The 19010-nt window shown below is 44.8% G+C and overlaps 1 long non-coding RNA gene across 1 annotated transcript in view; it reads left to right on the top strand.

Annotated features, from left to right (window-relative positions):
* LOC112655563 (uncharacterized) overlaps positions 1 to 12404 on the top strand; it is a 28360-nt gene extending 15956 nt beyond the window's left edge. Inside the window, exons 4-6 of the long non-coding RNA XR_004818818.2 lie at positions 6273 to 6328; positions 8804 to 8895; positions 12193 to 12404. This is a non-coding gene — a long non-coding RNA (uncharacterized LOC112655563). The remainder of the gene's footprint in view (positions 1 to 6272; positions 6329 to 8803; positions 8896 to 12192) is intronic.
* The last annotated feature ends 6606 nt before the right edge of the window (positions 12405 to 19010 follow it).

The following is a 19010-nucleotide window of genomic DNA, read 5'->3' as shown; positions in this document are numbered from 1 at the left end:
TCTCCAGCTCCTGCTTAGTACTCTTGAACATCACCCTCTCACTGCACCACAGGCTGAGAGCTGCAGGACTCTTTCAAACCCACAAACCTACCCTTAATGCACAAACCTGCTCCACTTTAAACCACACCTCTGGCTTCTTAACCTTGATCTCAGCCTCTGTTTTTTTTTTTTAATTTTTTATTTAACTTCAATTTAAGTGAGACATACAGTGTATTATTAGTTTCAGGGGTAGAATTTAGTAATTCATCAGTTGTATATAATACTCAGTGCTCATTCCATCAAGTGCCCTCCTTAATGCCCATCACCCAATGACCCCATTCCCCAACCCCCTCACCTCCAGCAACCCTCGGTTTGTTCCCTAGAGTTTAGAGTCTCTTATGGTTTGCCTCTTTCTCTGTTTTCTTCTTATTTTATTTTTCCTTCCCTTCCCCTATTTTCATCTATTTTGTGTCATACTCGGAATTTAAGAAACAGAACAGATCTCAGCCTCTGGTCTAAACACCTCACCAGGCTGCCTTTTTACTACCTGGCCTCCTTGAGATTTTCCAGCTGAACCCTCTGTAAGCTACACTGTGACCCTGTCTGACTTAACTCCAGGAGTGGATCCAAGCTAAACTCCCATCCGTTGGGGCCCATGTTGTTCTCTGTTGCTACCACAACTTCCTTTCCTTTACCCTGCCACTCAGCTGGCACTAAGTCTCATTTAGCACCAGCTTCCAAGAGCAAGCACCCTGTGTGAACTTGAGCTCATGTCTAGCAAGCTACTGCCCTGATTGTAAGAACCTGAACCTCAGAAAATAGTTCCTATACTTCTGAGCATTAACTTCTTCAAAAGGCAGATTCTCTGTGAGATGTTCCTGTAGCATGATGGAAGGAGCCTGGGACGAGAAGTTACCTGGATCCAAGCCAGATTGCCTCACTCAGGGCTGCCCGATTGCCCATCTCCAAGGGCTACCACTTTTGTAGAATAAATATGAACAGAAGGCCTGAAGCTTTGTAACCAAATGGATCCACCTTCCCCTGTAAGTCGAGTGGTATGGCCTCAGGCAAGATAACAAATAACTCTGGGCCTCAGTTTCCCTATATGCTTCATAGCTTAGTGTCCTTCCTCTAGGACCTCAAATCTAGTGACGGGGTCTTTAGAGAACATCTAAAAATGTTATCTGAGCTTTGCTTTATGCCCACCAACCTTGCAGAAGCAGAAATTTATTTGGGGAAATACTTTAGAGGACTGGGAAGTCAAACCTGTTTGCAGGCTAGTTGTGCTAATTCATTGGCTTTTACTGTGGAAACAAGTCCTGGAATTGTTCTGAGTTGGAAGTCAGGTCTCTCTTTTCTGTCCCATCACATTTGTGGGAACTCTGGTGGAAAGTCGAGTGCTGGGCAGAAATAAATCCATTGCAGGACCTAGTCTGGCACCTGTTTCTGCCCTGGGACCCCAGAACCCTACAAGGATGAGATTTCACTGCCCTCTTCCCTCCCAAACATCTCAGGACTTGCAGCACACTCTTCCAATCTTGGACACTCTCCCCTCTATTCACCCCTGCATTCCTTGTCCCTCCAAGGCTATTGGAAGAGACAAATGAGGCCATCTTTGCTCATTTCTTCCTTGGGAAAGAACACTCCCTACTATGCATGATAATAAGATCTTTTGTGTGTGTTATATTACTTAATTCTCACCAGAACACTTAGCAAAGACTTAGTAGGTGAATGCTATTACTCTTCCTATCTTAAAGATGAAGAAATGGAGGGTCAGACAAGCCAAGCAACTTGCCTGAAGCCACACAGAAGGAGATAGCAAAGCCTTGGTTTCCTCGTCTGTGAAATGGAGAGGACTATAGTTCCTGCCTCAGAGGATCCCTGGGATGGTTGAATGAATAGAAGTTTTCAGACTTCACAACAGGGCCTGACAAAGAGGAAGCTCTATTCAAATGCTTCTTACTTTACTGCTATTGGTTTTCCCATCTTTCCTTCTCTCCTTCCTTCCCTCCTTCTCATACTCCTACCCTCCTTTCTTCCTACCTTCCTTTCCCTTTTCTTCCTAGAATTTAAGGTTCCTTCCAAGAATACACAAGGTATAATAAGAAGCATTTAAGTGACTTGACCAAGGTCATATACCAGCAAGTGAGTCATAAAAATAACAGAGTTGGGTGCTTGAAAAGGTCAAAGTTTTTCAAAAGAGTTTATACTTGTCCTGGGCGAGCAGTGAAATGGAAATGGGTGAAGACTTGCCAATTGTAGCCTCTTTGCTAATTCTTCCTAGATGATGTCATGCAACAGGTCTGGGGACCCCCATGCACTGCTGGGGAACTTGGTATGTATCAGAGGGATGGGTCCTGTCCATTCACTATCTCATTTAATCTTCATAATAACCCTGTGAGGTGAATGTATTGTCCGTGTTTGGCAAATGACAACATTGAGGCTTTGAGGGATTAAGCAAACTTTCCAGGCTCACATGACAGGTAACTGAAGGATCTCAAGCTCAAACCTGGGTGTGATTCCAAAACCCTTCCCCTTTGCCTACACAATACTGTCTCCCCAAAACACAAATGTCTCAGGGTAAATATTAGTTTCTCAGTATGAGCTTTGTGAATGGCTTCCAATGGATCCGATGATGTTTACCCAAAGTAAAGAAGCATGTTTTGCTCATTGAATGTAACTGAGATCAATGCTCAGTTTTGTTCCCTTTCCCTTCCTCCAGCCTTTGCAGGATGTGCTTGCATGCAGAAGTGTGTTTATAGAGTTTTCTTTTTAGATCTTAAGTGTAAAGTGGCATTAATTAAATGCAGGTTATAAGACAATTTATATTTCATTTGAAAGTCTCCCTGCCTGGAGCTTCTGGACAGAGCTGGGTTGAGCTGTACCACGTGGCAGAGGAACTAGTGTATAATTTAACACTGCAGTGGGGGCGTAGGGACACAGACTGTAATTTTAAAATGAGGGAAAGACTTGCCAGTAGACAGTGTATTGGAGTTTTTATCGGCAGCTGTGATTGTTGTCAATGGATCCCTAGTCCTTCCCTGCACACTTCACTACCCTCTGTCATTATTAATCTCTTTTGGTTTCTGGGATAGTCTCTGAAAATCAATGGGCTTAGGACAGACCTCCCCAGAGTCCATGGAGCCCCTACTACCTACCACTCCAAACCTCTCCTCACCCAGGGACCCACTGAGCAATCTGTTCTAACCATCGCTGGTTCTGACCTCTCAGACTCTTTTCATACCTGGATATTTTCTCAGCACCTTATTTGAAATGCATCCTAAGAGTCTAAGAAATGTCAAGGTCTATCTTATACCACTGTTCCTCTGGACTTCTGTGTACCTCCATACCAGCCTTTGTGCAGTTCCCTTCATGGATTCTGCTTCCTCTGACCTCAGGGCCTTTGCAAATGTTGTTTTTTTAATCTGGACATCTCTTCTCCAATGCTTCATCTGGGAAACTATGTTTTGTCTTTGGAGCTCAGCTCAATTGGTATTCTGCAGGGAGGGGTGCCTGGTCACCTAGGTAAAATCAAGGCCCCTGTCTCAGCTGCCTGGAATTTTCTTCATTGCATGCATCATGGTTGATACTTAAAAATTCATCTGTGTGATTCTTTGGCTCACATTGATATGCCTCACCTTGCAGACAGGTAGTTTTAAAGTAGAATACACTAGGTGGTCCAGTGAGTGTTGAGATGATAAAAGTGTGAGCTGAGCTTTACTTATATTTTCTATACACATTGACACTAGTGCTCTAAGTCAGTCCAGTGTTAGGTGACACACCTGCACCTGTAGTCCACGAGGCCCCAGGGAGGATGGGGGAAAGTCCAAGCAGTAGAGTTAGCAGTGCTGAGCCCTGCTTCTCTCACTGGCAGACATGCTGTGATGGATTGTGTGTGTGCCCAACTAAGAGAACTTTTATAATATATTATCCCATTTTAACTAAACCAACTCTTACAAAACAGACAAGTGGCTTCAAAAGATTCCTATGAAGAAACCATGAGCTGAAATGATGCCAACAGTGTGGGTGCTATGGTCCTCCTGGGGCTAGCCCAACATCAGCCTGATTTCTAGGCTAAAAACAACTTTGATGTAATTAGGACTGTAAAGAAAAGTCAGGCAAAAAGGTTGTAATTGCCAAAATTACTATCTGATATAATCCAGAATCTCTCATGATGCTTTGTTAATAAACATGTTAAATGAATAGTGTTTATTTTATCTATTTTTCATTATTTCAAACTTCCTTTTGTACATGTTTTATTATTTTCTCAAACTATTGGAATAATGGTTGTCTTAGCCTGGGCTGTTTTGACAATACCATAGACTAGGCACCTTAAACAGCAAACATGTCCTTCTCACAGTTCTGGGGGCTGGGAAGTCCTGGATCAAGGTGCTAGCAGATTTGGTGCCCGATGAGATCTGCTTGCTAACTAGCAGACAGCCACCTTCATGCCACGCCCTTCATTTAGCTGAGAGAGACCATCTGCTTGTGTCTCTTTTTATAAGAGCACTAATTCCATCATGGGGGTTCCACCCTTATGACCTCATCACCTCTCAAAGGTTCCACCTTCTAATATCATCACATTAAGGATTAGGACTTCAATATATTAATTTTGGGAGCACACAAACATTCAGTCTATGCATATCATGTATTTAATATATTATGTCATAAATATATTTACATCTATGGGAGAGATGTACTCAAAATTACATGGGGACAGGGGTGTTCAATTCAAATTCTGAAGGCAATAATATTACATTGTAAAGACACAGGGAGCAAAAACCATAACTCTTATCCTTTGGCTACAGAATAAGTGGTTAGCTGAGCATGAGTGGCATGCCCGTGTTGAATGAATGAGTGATAGGCTTGCACTGTCCAAGTGCTTAGGGTCAGGATTTAGATTCTTCAAAGCTGGCATTTCTACTTGAGGCTATAGGAGATAACTGAGGCCAGAGGATAAACCAATTAGCCTTCAAAGAAAACCAAGGTTCAAATGCAAAGCCCCTAACACTTTTGACTCAGGTAGAGCAGCTAGGAGACCACTTTTGTTTCTTGAGCATGCTCTCAGAATCCTTGTTCACCCTCTGTACCAAAACAGCTTATCCAAGTATATTTTCCAGACAGGTTCAGTGGTCACTCCCCAGGAGGAATTCTGGTGAATAAATTTTTCTCCATCTAATCACACAATGAATGGAGGAGGCAGGATTCAATATTCAAGATCTCAAAGGGATGTTGGGAGGGAAGGCATCTCTGTGGCTTTGAATTCAGATAGACCTCAGTACAAATCCAGCTTTCCCCAAGTGGCCTTGGGGAAGTTATTGAACATTTTTGAAGCTGAATGTCCTCACATGGACCATAGAGGCAATATGTAACTTGCCAGGTTATTATGACAATGAGAAAACTTGTGTGGTATTCCCAAGATAGTGAGTGGCTCAACAAATGTAATCTCTCACCCACCCCTACCCTGTCCCAATCATGTCACCAGGCTCTGCTTAGCTCTGAAGATATCTACCTCCTGCAGAATATTCCTGAAGTCAACTGGTCATCTATCAGTAGCTACTGGATCCTTCCATGATCCAAAACAGCCCCACCTACCCTACCCACTCACCCACCAGTGACCAGCCCAGTGGGTCTGTCTACTAACACTTGCCAGCTCCCACAGCTCAAGGGGCACGAAATTCCATTATGACAAACCCTTCCAGCCCAGGTCATACTCCTTTCTGACTATACCTCTTAGCAATGACCTCATCTCTGAATCTACAGTCAGGTTTTCCTCAGCCACCTCTAGTTCCATCTCCATTCTAGCCACCTTCAAGCACTTGTGGTTGTCACAACACATGTGCTTCCTTCTGCCTGAAACATCCTTTCCACTATACCTTCGACCAGCCTCATAACCTTCATTCTTCTAACTGACTTCTTTTCTAGAGATGGTTCATATTTCACCACCTCAACAAAACCCCCTAGTCTCCAGCCTGCGTTAGGGCCCTCTTCCCTGTTCATTCCAGCAACTCATTATTTCTGTACTTTCCTCAGCCAAACCGAACTCTCAGCCTTGTTTTCCATGTCTCCAATACCCAACATGGCAATAGATGTCTAATGAATGCTTCATAAATGACAGAACCATCTTGTCATTTGCTCATTTTCCCCACATCTAATCAAATCTTTTTTTTTTTTTTCAGTTTGACCATAAGCTCCTGGAGGACAGATATTTGTGTTTACTCTTGGGTCAAGATATTGTTTTATACACAGTAAGGCATTCAATAACTATTTCTTGTTTATTCGTTAATTAATAGATTGATAGAGGACCGAATTCACAAAAACCAATACAATGGCTAGCAGAAAAGTAAAGGTAAGGAACAAGATTAAGAATTGGGCTGGTTGAGGTGATTCTGAGCAGACAGGTGGTAGGGGGTATTATGAGGTTGGGATAATAGTACAGCTGACACGCACCCCAAGCTCAGTTTTCCTAGACCTGAGTATCTACCCCATAGGCAAGCAACTATGAAAGCCAAAGGCCCCAAAGTCTCCCAAAGGTGACTCATTCCCCTGGCTAACATGACCACCCCATTTCTAGAGCCACTGGAGGAATCATCTGGAAGGCTGAATGTGTCTGGACAGCATCTTCTCGGTCATGAAGGCTGGCCAGAGGATTCCATATCCATCCCAGCCCATCTTCTTCCCACCCACCTCATCTTCCCTTAGTTGCTCTCACCCCTGCCTGGGACTGGGGCACCTGCTCAGAAAGTCCATGAAGAGCAGGAAATTCCTGTCTCCATTCTGGCCCAGAATGGACAGCTCTCCTCAGCATGATTTGAGGGGTTTATAAAAGGTCTCCTGACCTAGAATAGCTTCCCTACTTGTGCGCTATGGGTAGAGTTACCAGACACAATACAGGATACCTAGTTAAATTTGAATTTTATATAAACAAATAATAATCCTTAAATATTTATTTATTTATTTATTTATTTATTTATTTATTTATTTATTTATGAGAGAGCAAAAGAGCAGCAGGGCAAGGGCAGAGGGAGATGGAGAGAATCGTAGAGCAGGCTCCACACACAGCACCCAGCCCAACACAGGGCTCAATCCCACGACCCTGAGATCATGACCCGAGCCGAAGTCAAAGAATCACTTGCTTAACTGACTGAGCCACTCAGGCCACCCAACAAATAATTTTTAGTATATATTTATCCCATGCAATGATCGAGGCACAAGTATGGTAAAAATAAAAATTACTTGCCATTTATCTGAGATTCAGTTTTACCTGAGTATTCTGGTTTCTATTTGCTAAATGTGGTAACTCTAGGTGTGGTCCAAACAGGTTGTTGAAATCTTCATCAGGAGAGTGAGATGGTGTGTCTACAGACACAACGAGATAAGGACATTTTCCTAAATCTCAACTAAAGCCTACCAATCTGAATGCAAAGCAATGTGCTTGTATACCCCTGGCGTTTTGAAATTTCTACCATGCCCTGTTTAGAGAGATGCCCAGACAAAAGTGTTGTTGGCATGGATTCTAGAAAGTGCACTGTTAGATGCTTCCAGCACTATGGGAGGGAACACTGGAGGACAGAATGAGCTAGCTCTATCATTATGGTTAAAAAGTAGAAATATCCTTATAATAGAAATGTATAGAACACAAGGCTGTATCAAACTCACGCAAAAGTCTTTCTTTCTGCCTTCTTTTCTTCCCCTAATATTCTTTCCTTTTTTCTTCTTTTTCTTACTCATTTATGCATTCAGTGGATGATGTCAGTAAAATTGTACATGTTACAGAGTAGTTAAGAGAAAAAGTTTTGAAGCCAGACTGCTTGTTTTTTTTTTTAAGATTTTATTTACTTATTCATGAAATACACAGAGAGAGAGAGAGAGAGGCAGAGACACAGGCAGAGGGAGAAGCAGGCTCCATTCAGGGAGCCCGACGCGGGACTCGATCCCGGGTCTCCAGGATCACGCCCTGGACTGCAGGTGGCGCTAAACCACTGAGCCATCCCGGCTGCCCTGGTTTTCAACTCTGGCTCTAATATTTATTGCGTGTGTTACTTAACCTTTCTTAAAATCTGTATTAGCCTTTATCACTACAGTAACAAATTTCCATGAATTTCATAGCTTAAAACAACACAAATTTGTTTTCTTCTAGTTCTGTAGGTTAGAAGTCGGATATGGTCTCCTTGGGCTGAAATCCACATGCAGCAAGTCTGTGCTCCTTCTGGAGGTTCTAGGGGAGAATCTATTTCCTTGCCTTCTCTAGGCTGCCACATTCCTTAGATCATGACCCCTCCCTCCATCTTCAAAGTCAGCAACAAGGGCAGTCTTTCTCATGCTGCCTTCTGTCTGGTTCTCTGTTGCTACAAATCAAAGTTTTCCAATGTTAAGGACTCATATGAGTAGATTATACCCACCTGCATAATCCAGGACTATCTCCCCGCCTCAAGATCCTTAACCTTAATCACCTCTGCAAAATCCCTTTTGTCATATAGGGTAATGTATTCACAGGTTTCGAGGGTTAGGTCACAGATATCTTTGGGAGGCTATTATTATGCCAACCACAGCTTCAATTTCCTTATGCATTAAATGGGAAAGTAGATGCTTCTACCTCCTGGGTGGTTGTGAGGATTAGATGAGCCCATACATGTAAAGTGTTCAGAACATCGTCTGGTATTCAGTAATGCCCATCATGATTGGCTCTGTTGAGCCAGGATTGTGCTCTGTGCAGAAGTGGATACAAAGATAAATTCCTCACATCCTTCAGACACTGCTGTCTAGCAGACAGCTTCTTGGCAACACTGAAGTTTTCTTCCTTGAATCTATGTGCACCATTCAGGTTTCTGAACTGCATCTGGTCCCTGGAACAGACACCACCAGAAGGAGGGAGCCCAGGCAGTTGGACCCAGCATCCTTTACTCTGAAGAAATGGTAATATGAAAATTTGGGTTATTTGATCCATCTCTTTTTGCATCTAGTTATGGAAGTCTGTTGCCCGGGTGGTCATTCCTGGGTAAGTAAGACCAAATTTCCCAGCCACGAGCTTGGAAAGCTTGATGCCTGCCCAAAGTTTCAGCCACCCCAGAAATCTCCCCAGGTTCCTCATATCACTTAATTGAAATAAAGCAACATCTCTCTGCAACATGTAAAGATGATAAATAAAAGGAGTAACATATGACCACGGTGGTACCTACTTGTGCTCACTTCCACATAAACAAAGGCCAAGTTAACAGGCCCCAAAAGTACATACATATAACTGTGTATACAGGTATATGAACTAAGTGTGTGTGTATCTACATAGAGAGACAGGTAAGTAGATAGATAGATAGACAGATAGATAGACTGATGGACAGACATGGAAGGGACCCCCTCAATTCTTCCACCTTCAGTATAATCATAATTCATCACAATCACTTTTATAACCTATTAAGTATCTCCCAGGTCTCTCTGGCTACATCACTGATCAGCTTTTGTTGAACTCTCTGCACCCACTTCAGAGAATAACATGAAGTAACAAAGACACTTATGCCATTAAAAGACGTTTATCTAGAGGAAGCTAAAGAGAAAATGGTCTGAGAAAGAGAGAGGCTCAGAGGGCAAGAAGAGGTGGAGGTGGGCTACCCTGAGCCCTTCCCCCAGTGACAGTGAGGGTAGTAAATTCCATGAGAACCGGACACCCATGCTATGCCAGGAGCATTGCATAAAGGAAGGCTGGTCTTCGGGTACAAGGACACTCACCCTGGCAGCCACCACAGAGCCCAAACTTGACCAAAGCAGAGCCTGGTAGCTGTAGGCAGTGAACAAATGAGCCATGACCAGTCTGGACTGAAGACCACGGCATAAGAGACCTCCCATGGCTTCTAAATGACTCTGCCCTCTCTAGCCATGCTAAGGGTTATCTAATACAGAGATGCATTTCAAGCTTGAACTAGCTACATTGCATGGGAATGTTGAATATTCAAGACTAAGAACCTTTAAACTAATGAATCAAAGAAGCAAATGTGAGAGTTGCAAACAAGTACAAAATATGGACACTCTTCTCAATGGTGAGGAGGCCTTCTGAAATCTCAGAACTTGCTGTAGGAAGCACCATTCTGAACTCCATGCCATGCCAGCTCCTTCGATCAAGCAGTGAACTACTGGGGCTATTTTTGGACTAGTGTGCCAGCCACCTGACTTGCTCCCTCTAACCCACCAGGCTATCTTTCTGAGACATGAACTTGAGCATGCCTCTCTTCCTTTTAAAACCCTCCCCTACATTTCCATGCATCACCTACAAGGGTGTTTCTCCTACTGGGTGGACACGGTCCTGGGATATATGGCAGGAAAGACCCCCAGGTAAACATGGAGTATCTTTCTAGGGTTCCATCATTTTTAGTTTTTTATTGGATTATATCACAGAGTAGAATACAAATTTAAAATAGGCTTTAAGCATAATATATGAGACTCCCTCAAAATACCAATCCTGGACAAAGCTTCCTTGTCCATGTCTCTAGATCCTTCAGGTTCCTTATTCCTATGCCTTCTTTTAAGACACGGAAAGGTTTAAGAACCTATGGAACAAAAATCCAAATTTCACAAGGGTGCTTTGTCTCTTGTTTGTTTCTATAGCTCCTTCATCAATTACTCCAGGGACATGCCTTGCTCTTTACAACATAAACTCTGAAACTTTCTGCTCCAAATGCATGCCCTGTGAGCTCAAACCCTAAGCCTTCCTTGATCTCCTTATTCAGCCTCAACATGGCATGCTATGCTAACCACTCCTCCTACCCACAACAGATGCGCACACACAGAGCATAACATTTATCACATGATGGGTAAAATTAGAAAAGTAACAACCACAATAGTAAAGATGAACACTTATTGAGTGTGTACTATTTGCCAGGGTCAGTTCTCAGTACTTCGTCCATGAACTCTGCACCACCCCCATGACCAAGTTCCACTGGATGACAAGTTGTCCAATGCTAGACCCTGAAGTAATGAAAGCAGTTCTCTACAGCTGATTGCAGAATGGGATAGAGTATGGGAAAGATGAGAATGAAGGATGGAGAGGGAAATTATTTTGATGTACTACTTGGGCAACATTTGGGAAAGTCCCAGATCCCTGAAACACAAGAATTCAGGTTTCCCAGGTGGTGAGAGCATCCAGCTGGGAACAACCAGAGCTCCTGGGAAGGTTGCAATTAATGAGTCTATCTCAGTGAGTCAACTATGCTGCTGGGCGGAAGAAATTCCAGATTAGATCTTAGTACCTTCTATGACTTGGTCCAGGTCCTAAACTGTGGGATGCACCACATCTTGCTTTTATTAGGAATCTAATAGATGGAACCACCTATCTTTCTATTCTCATTCCTTAAAACTAATGAAAGAGAAGTCAAGCTTGGGACCTTGAACCTTATTTATTGACTAATTCCAATCTCTTTCTGTGATCATTCCTGTGTTGTTCTCCACTTTAAATCAATTGAAATTGCACTCTTGTTGCAAATTGGAACCACTTCAGTTCACTTTTTTCCCCTATTCACTTGGAGGTTTGAAAAGCCAAGAAAAAAATTTCCCAGAATAAAAAGAAGGATGTGGACCTTGTTGCTGCACAAATGAAAAATAAACCTCCTGGTTCTTAACCCTTAGCAATCATTTTTCAAATACTTTGTCCCACAGGGCCAGTTTTGCACACTCCATTAATGCTGGCTGCCACTGGGACAATTACGGACAGACAGCTTTTCTCATCTGAACAGGTTCTTGAATTAAAAGCAACTGTGTGGGAAGGGAAGAGGCGTGTATCTCTTCTATCACAGGGTTGTAAAAGGGGTTTCTTCTGCTCAACGCCCCTCCCTCCACACACATGCCCATCTTCCCCACCAAGTACAAGAGCCAAATTAAAAATTGGATTTCACTTATGCTGTGATTGGTATTTTCCACTCTCAGCTTTTTTTTTTTTTTTTAAGTCTTCAATTTAATACATTGCATTACCTAAACATTTCCTAGGATGCTGTGTAAGGTCTGGGCTGAACCCAGAGCCTTCAAAGTGGGTCCTCTCAGCCTACTAGGTACAACATTTACTGCCTTGGGGTAGGGTGGAGTGGACCCTAATTTTTTGCTCTTTAGTGATTTTTCCAATTTTTCAGTGTCCCAAGACATAGTGTTTACTCTCCATCCACCACTCCTGCCAATGTTGTCTTCCTAGAGATGCTGCATCTTTTCATACAAGTTTTCACATTCTCTTTACAGGGCCTGAGAAATACAGCTGGCGGCATTTAGGATTACTAGGGAGAGCCTTCAGCTGAGCACTGAGATGAGACGCCTACAGAAGCTACTGGAAAAGACAGCAGAGTCTCTGGGGGCAAGGTATTTAACCACCTTGGATCTCAGTCTCTTTTCCTATAAAATGGAAATGGCAGTGATATCAATATCATGGTCTCGTGAAAGGACTCAATAAAATAAAGCACACATACCACAAGTTCTCTCTGTAAATGTTAGCTGATAGCAGGAACCGTGACAATGACATCAAGTTTGGCATGGGAGACCCAGAAAAGAGAAGGAAGTCATTGATTTGGGAGAAATCAGGGAATAGCTCACAGGGGAAGCAGCATTTGGACAAAGTCCTGTAGAGTTTGGGAGACTCAGATTCAGGCGTAGAGAGGGGGCGAAGGCTGGAGGGATAAAGAGAATTTCAAGATAGCAGATGACGAACCCAAGGGAGAAGACACGTAGGGCACTGGGGAAGAGTAAGAAGGTTATCCGTTCGTTCGTTTTAACTGAAGTATAAAGGAAATAAGATGGGCAAGAGAGAAGGCAGGGCTGGCATCCAAGAGGAGCCCACACCCCAGGGGAAAGGGCCTGGACTTTCTCTGCGGGGCACAGGGCACTACAGAAGACATGGAACAGCTCTCTCTTGAAGTGCATGCTGTCTTACCTAACAGAGCAGTGATGTCCACATAAAAGCCATCAGGGCTGAAAGGCATCTGAAGATCATCTGAGGCGATCCCCTTTTGTAAAGATGAGAAACTGAGGCTCAAAGAGGAGGAATGATATTAAAGCGAACGCTCCAGGACTGCATGTCATGGGGGCGGTGGAGAAGCTTCCTACATTGGGGATGAAGCCCCGGATCCCTTTTGTCTCAAGCTTCTACAATCCCCACCCAGTCCACTGCACCCACAGCAATAGCATGCCCTCCCCAGGAAGGAGCAGAGCCCTGGTGGCCTTCTCTTCAGGGAATTAATTCCCACGCATATTTCAGTAGCCACCTAAGTGCTTCCCTGAACCTAGCTCATTATCAGAATTGCTTGTGGGGCTTTGTGAAGATGCAGATGAGCCAGCTCCATCCTCGGAGCCGGGAATTCTGTGGGTCTGGGCTGAGGTCCCTGCATCTGTGTTTTCAATAAGCTATTTATTTCAAAGGCGCAGGCTTCCAAGAACATGCCCTTTGTGTCTCCCACCAGCAGGAAGCCCCCTTATGTTTCCCCACAGTGGATCACAGTTACTTGGCAGTGTTTGCTCTGCTTGTCTTGGGAGAGCACATCTGAGTCATCTTTAAAACTCACCCCCACCCTCCCAGCACCTAGGGCAGTATTTTTTACATAACAGACACTAGACTAATACTTGATGCATTAAAATGATTGCGTGAGTGAACTATTGGGTGAATCAATAAATAACGGTAATAGTAATAGCTACTATTTTTTAGTACTTACTCTGTGCCAGAAACGGCTAAATATATGTGCTATGTCCTTCATTTTTTTAAAAAAGATTTTATTTATTTACTCATGAGAGACACAGAGAGAGAGGCAGAGACACAGACAGAGGGAGAAGCAGGCTCCATGCAGGGAGCCCGATGTGGGACTGATCCCAAATCCCGGGGTCATGCCCTAGGCCAAAGGCAGGCCCTCAACTGCTGAGCCACCCAGGCATCCCGTGCTATGTCCTTTAAAAATCTATCCCTATGAAGCAAATACTATTATCTTCGGTGTGTAAATACTGGAACAAAGGGTCAGAAATATCAAGTGACTTGTCCAAATTTTAAGAACCTGCAAATTAAGAAATACATTTTTAAGTGAGCCGGTGGATGGATGGACCGACGATGCCTTCCGAGGAACTAGAGCCTCCAGAGCAAGATTGCTCTCTTCTGTCCTCTGCCGGCCTAATGAGGTATAACAGAAAGAACACAAGCAAGTCTGGCTTCCTTAGAAGGGTCTGGGCCGTGCTACCGTCTTAATCCTCTTTTCATCGAATTGATCATCTTTCCACCTGAGACCTTCTTCCTGCCCAGCATCTCTCCGCAGACCAGCTTTGGGCACCATTCGGTGCCAAGGGACATCCCTGTCCTTGAGCTTAGTAGGATCCCTGTGGCTAGTTCCACCTGAGTTTGTCCTAAAAAAGCATGAGCTCAGAGTCTGGAAGTCCCTTAAAGACCTTCCTACCTAGGGCTCTTGACTAGGCTCCATGGATGAGTTTCAGGGCATCTCAGTTTCACTTGTTTGGGTTTTATCTATTCTCTGGGGATGAGGAAGAGTTTTCATTAAGATCTCTGAGTTATGAGCCATGGTGCCTGGTTTAATCCCAACACACACACACACACACACACACACACACACACATTGTAGAGGTGATGTTGTCACAGCCCAGGAGGAGGAAGGGGTTGGCCCAAAGAGGGTCAATGGGACTTTGCTGAAGCTCCTGTTGCCCAGTCCATAGCAAACCACTGCACCACATACTCTCCCAAGCCTATACACCTTTCTTTTCCAAAAAGAGGCCAGATTTCAATCAGGATTGTCCTTTCCCAGGGTGTGTGCTTCCTGGAGGCTGGAGGAGGAACGTGACCTTGTCTAGAGAACTCTGAACTAGCACATGGGAGCGGCTACATCCAGCTGGTCCCCCAGAGCTGATGAGAACTGAGTGCCCACACCTAAGAAAGTATGAGGCCAGTGGGCACCCCCAGGGGCTGCTCCGAAATCCCTCTTATGATTCATAGTCACCTTGGGAAATGGTTGGCACAAATGAGGATCTCTCCATTTCACAGATGGGGAAACTGAGGCCCTGAGAGATTAGGTAAGTTGCTTGGAGTCTCACAGCTAGACAGAGGCAGAGCTGGCCAGCCCCTTGGCTCAGTGCTTTCTGTCTACATGCAAGCTGGCTCTGGGTTTAGTGTGGTCCATGTTTGAGCAAGAATGTATGTTCAAAGGCCAGACATAGATTACCTCTGCAATCAGTTCTTCCCAGAAATATCTTGAACAAGGTAGTACAGCAGCAACTGAACCTGGATTATCTCCTGCGTATAGCTAGCATAGGAAACCTCCTTCCCGCAGAGATTTCAGGTCGCTCACTAGCCATGACTCCTGGCCCCTGACCCCAGTCCCAGTATTTCTCCCTGCAGTCCCTGGCCTTTCTCTTTCTCAACAGGTGATCAAACTGAACACACACAAACCCACTTTTCAAAGGAAAGGAAGAGAAGGAAGTACAATGAATTAACTACATTTGGCATCCCAAGGACTAGCCATGGCCATGATCTCATTTTGTCATTTATTAATGCTTCTGCTCATTTACCAGATTTCCTGATGATCCGCTTGCGGGTGCCAGGCTCTTTGTCCTGGGATGCAGCCATGAATGGAGTTGCCGCCCTGCCCTCACAGAGAGTAGCTAGACAGACAGACAGACACTAAGAACACAAGCTAATATAAAGGTAGCCAACAGGATTCCAGATGGAACAATGTGGGGTGGGGGATGGGGCAGGACCTACATGGATGAGAGACCCTTTACACGGAGCTATGAGGGCTGAGAAGGACCCAGGTGGGTGAAGGCAGAGGGAGCAACAAGTGCAAAGACCCTGAGGTGTAGTTGTATGTGGTCTAGCTGAGGAGGAGGAAGAAGGCCAGGCCACAGCTGAGGCAGCAGCATGACACATGGAGAGGACGCAGAAGCTAAAAAGGGAGATGCAGGAAGAGACTTCGTGAGCTTCGGAAGAGTCCAGATTTTAGCTTTTAGAATAACCTGGGGGGTGGTGTATTATTATTTCTGCTCCCATTTTACAGTTAAAGAAACAGAGAATAGCACGTAATATATAGGGGAGTACTGGGTTTAGGATGGGTTGCTGTTTGGTGGGGTACCTCCCCTGATGCTTGGAAGTGCAGTGTGGGTGGGGGCAGCCAGCCAGCAGAGTAGCCCCGGACATCACTCTGAATGGAGGGGCAAGGCTAGGAATGTGCTAGAGGATTAAAGATAGGAGCCCCCCCACACACCTTGGGCTTTCTCCTCTGCTCTCTCTGGAGCAGTTGGAAGACTTTCGTGGGAAAAGAGGTGACTATCCTGATGGTCCCCATTGCCGGACCAGAGAAGGTAGCAGGTAGGTCACTGGGCTGTGTCTACTGCACTGGCTTTCCAAGTATCCAACCCAAAGGGAAGTGGTACCCACAGTATCCACAGTGAGGGGAGGCTTGATACCCTAGCTCTGGGGAGGGAGCTCATCTATAGACTGGCAAGACTTGGGTTGGGAGTGCAGAGGTTTGCAGAAATGCACTGGCAACACAGCAGGGCTGAACCTCAGGCAAGCTGCAGACACTGAGGATAACTCATACCCCTCATGCATGTTCCCAGAGCCCCCAGAGTCTCCTTCCACTAGAGAAAGCATCCAAAGACTTCCTTTCCCCCCTCTGAAGAGTGAGGGCTATGTTGCCAAGGCAAGAGTTCGTGCAGGGCCACCATTCAATCTCCTGCTGGGAGCCAGGTGAGAAACATTTCCCCAAGGCCTCGGGAACCCATGGGTCTCATCCCCACCCACGATGGTGCATTGAGCCAATGGGACCTGGGCTCTGGGTCCTGTCCACATGGCCTCTTCTGGCTGCGGTACTTGGTAGTTTACTTGAAATGTGTCATTTGTTTGGATGTGTTTTCCCCTTCTAAATATATATTAGCTTTTCTAATTTTGTATTTAAGAGGGCTTCCCAAATTGTCTAGGCTTTAGCAGTGGTTCTAAAATCTCTGCTGCATCTGACACTCTGACCCTCCCTTCTGCTTACATGCTCTACTTCCCTGGCTTCTGTGGACAGAGTTGCTCCATTGATCTCCTGGATAACACCAGGTCACACTTCTACAGCGTTTACCTCACGTCTGGCTCCATTCTATCTGCCCATAATGACCTGTATTGTTTAATCACCACGATAATATTTTAAGGTGGGTGCAACCATAAACCTCATTTTTACTGATGAGGAAACTGAGGACAGAGAGGTTAAGACACTAGCCCTAGATCACACAGCTAGTAAGTTGAAGAACTGTCTGCTGTTAGCTTTTAGCTGGCACCTCTCCCCACAGCCTCAGGCTTCCATGTGTCCAACCATTCACTGGATATTCCACTGGCCACAGACTCAGCCTCTTTAGATGGAACTCCTTTTCAAACTCAGGACTGGCCTCTCCTGCCTGTCTCTCTCTGTCAGCTTCTGGCACCATGAAGGGGAAGGTCTATTGTGTTCTTCCCTGCCTTTGTCTTGGCATATAAGCATTCCTCTCCTTCTCAGGAGAACCACTCCTCTCTCTCCCTCTCTTTCTCTCTCTCTGTCCCTCTCCTTTTCTCCCTCCTTGTGTTTCTTTTGAGCTGCCATCCTAGAACCCAACCTCCAGCCACAGCGATGGGTCCAGGGACAGACAGGGTTCTGGGACCGGGAAATCAAGGACATCATATGCATGGACACTTTCTGCACTGAGATGGTACAAACCTGGGGCTACTCACAGCTGGAGGTGCCCTCCCAGACTGACAGAGGGTGAAAATGAGGCCAACAGAGATGCTGAGATGAGACAGTAGAAAAGGAACATAGAGAAGCATGTCACACATGTCCTAAAGTCCCTGATACCAGTGGGGCCCCTGGATGTCCCACAGAGATGACTAATTTCAGTTGGGTTTCTGTAATTTGCAACTATCCAATCTGACCCCAAACTAGGAAACTTATGGCCGTTCTTGTCACCTCTGTCTCCCTCATGAGGCAGCCTATGACAACCAAGTCCTATCCATCCCCATTGTATCTGGTTCTGGCCCCCTTGCATCCAGGATCACTGCTGTGCCATGTCCAGGCCACCATCAATCATTACCCAAGCTGTCAGCATGATTTCCCCTAAGCAGCTCTCTCCAACCCAGCCTCCCCCTTTCTACCAGACAGAGCTATCGGAACACACACACGGGCAGCCAAGTCCTTCTGAGAGCATTTCAAGGCTTTCCCACCATTTTCCCATGATGCCCAAGCTCCTCGGAACAAAAGATGAGGCCCTGCATGGCTGGAGGACTGGACTGCCTCAGCCTCGGGCTGTTACTCATGTTGTCCCCACTTCCTGAAACACTTGACCTTCCTGACCCTTACTTTCTCATCTATATAAGGTTGAGCTTATACAAGGTGACCTCTATAGAACGCTATGATTCCATAAATAGAAAGCCAAATCGACAGGTGATTACTTCAGTACATCTTCACGACTGGATTTTTCTAAGTAAGGCGCTGGAAGGGATGAACTTCTCTTTTTCGTTTCCTATTCACTCCATATTCAGGAGATCTGTGTGTGGCCTCTAGAAATCACATTAGATAGATCAATTAAAAAAAAAACAATAACAGAATAATTTTCATTTCCAGTCTTGATCATCTGAAAATGTTAATCTCTTGCATTTTCTCTTGGCTGAATGCCAGAGCCAAATTAGATTTATGAATTTAGCATGATTGCAAGTTAACAGATAACTCCATGTTCTGCTGAGCCAGTGCAAACCTTTAATGTTTAATCAAGGAGTGGAATTAGGAGTTCAGTATGCCTTGCCTGGGATATTTTAAAAAATGAAATAGGAAATGCCCCTAGTCTTTTTTTTTTAAGATTTTTATTTATTTATTCATGAGAGACACAGACACACACACACACACACACACACATACACCACCGAAGCAGGCTCCCTGCGGGGAGCCCAATGTGGGACTCTATCTCAGGACCTGAGGATCACGACCTGAGCCAAAGGCAGATGCTCAACCACTGAGCAATCCAGGTGCCCCTAAAGTCTTCTAACCAGAGCTAACTTCTAACCTGTCTAGCCT

This window comes from Canis lupus, chromosome 9 (assembly GCF_003254725.2).
Source record: "Canis lupus dingo isolate Sandy chromosome 9, ASM325472v2, whole genome shotgun sequence".
In the NCBI taxonomy this organism is placed as follows: Eukaryota; Metazoa; Chordata; class Mammalia; order Carnivora; family Canidae; genus Canis; species Canis lupus.
Note: the sequence above shows the minus strand (reverse complement) of the source record. Positions and strands in the feature narration are given on the sequence as shown.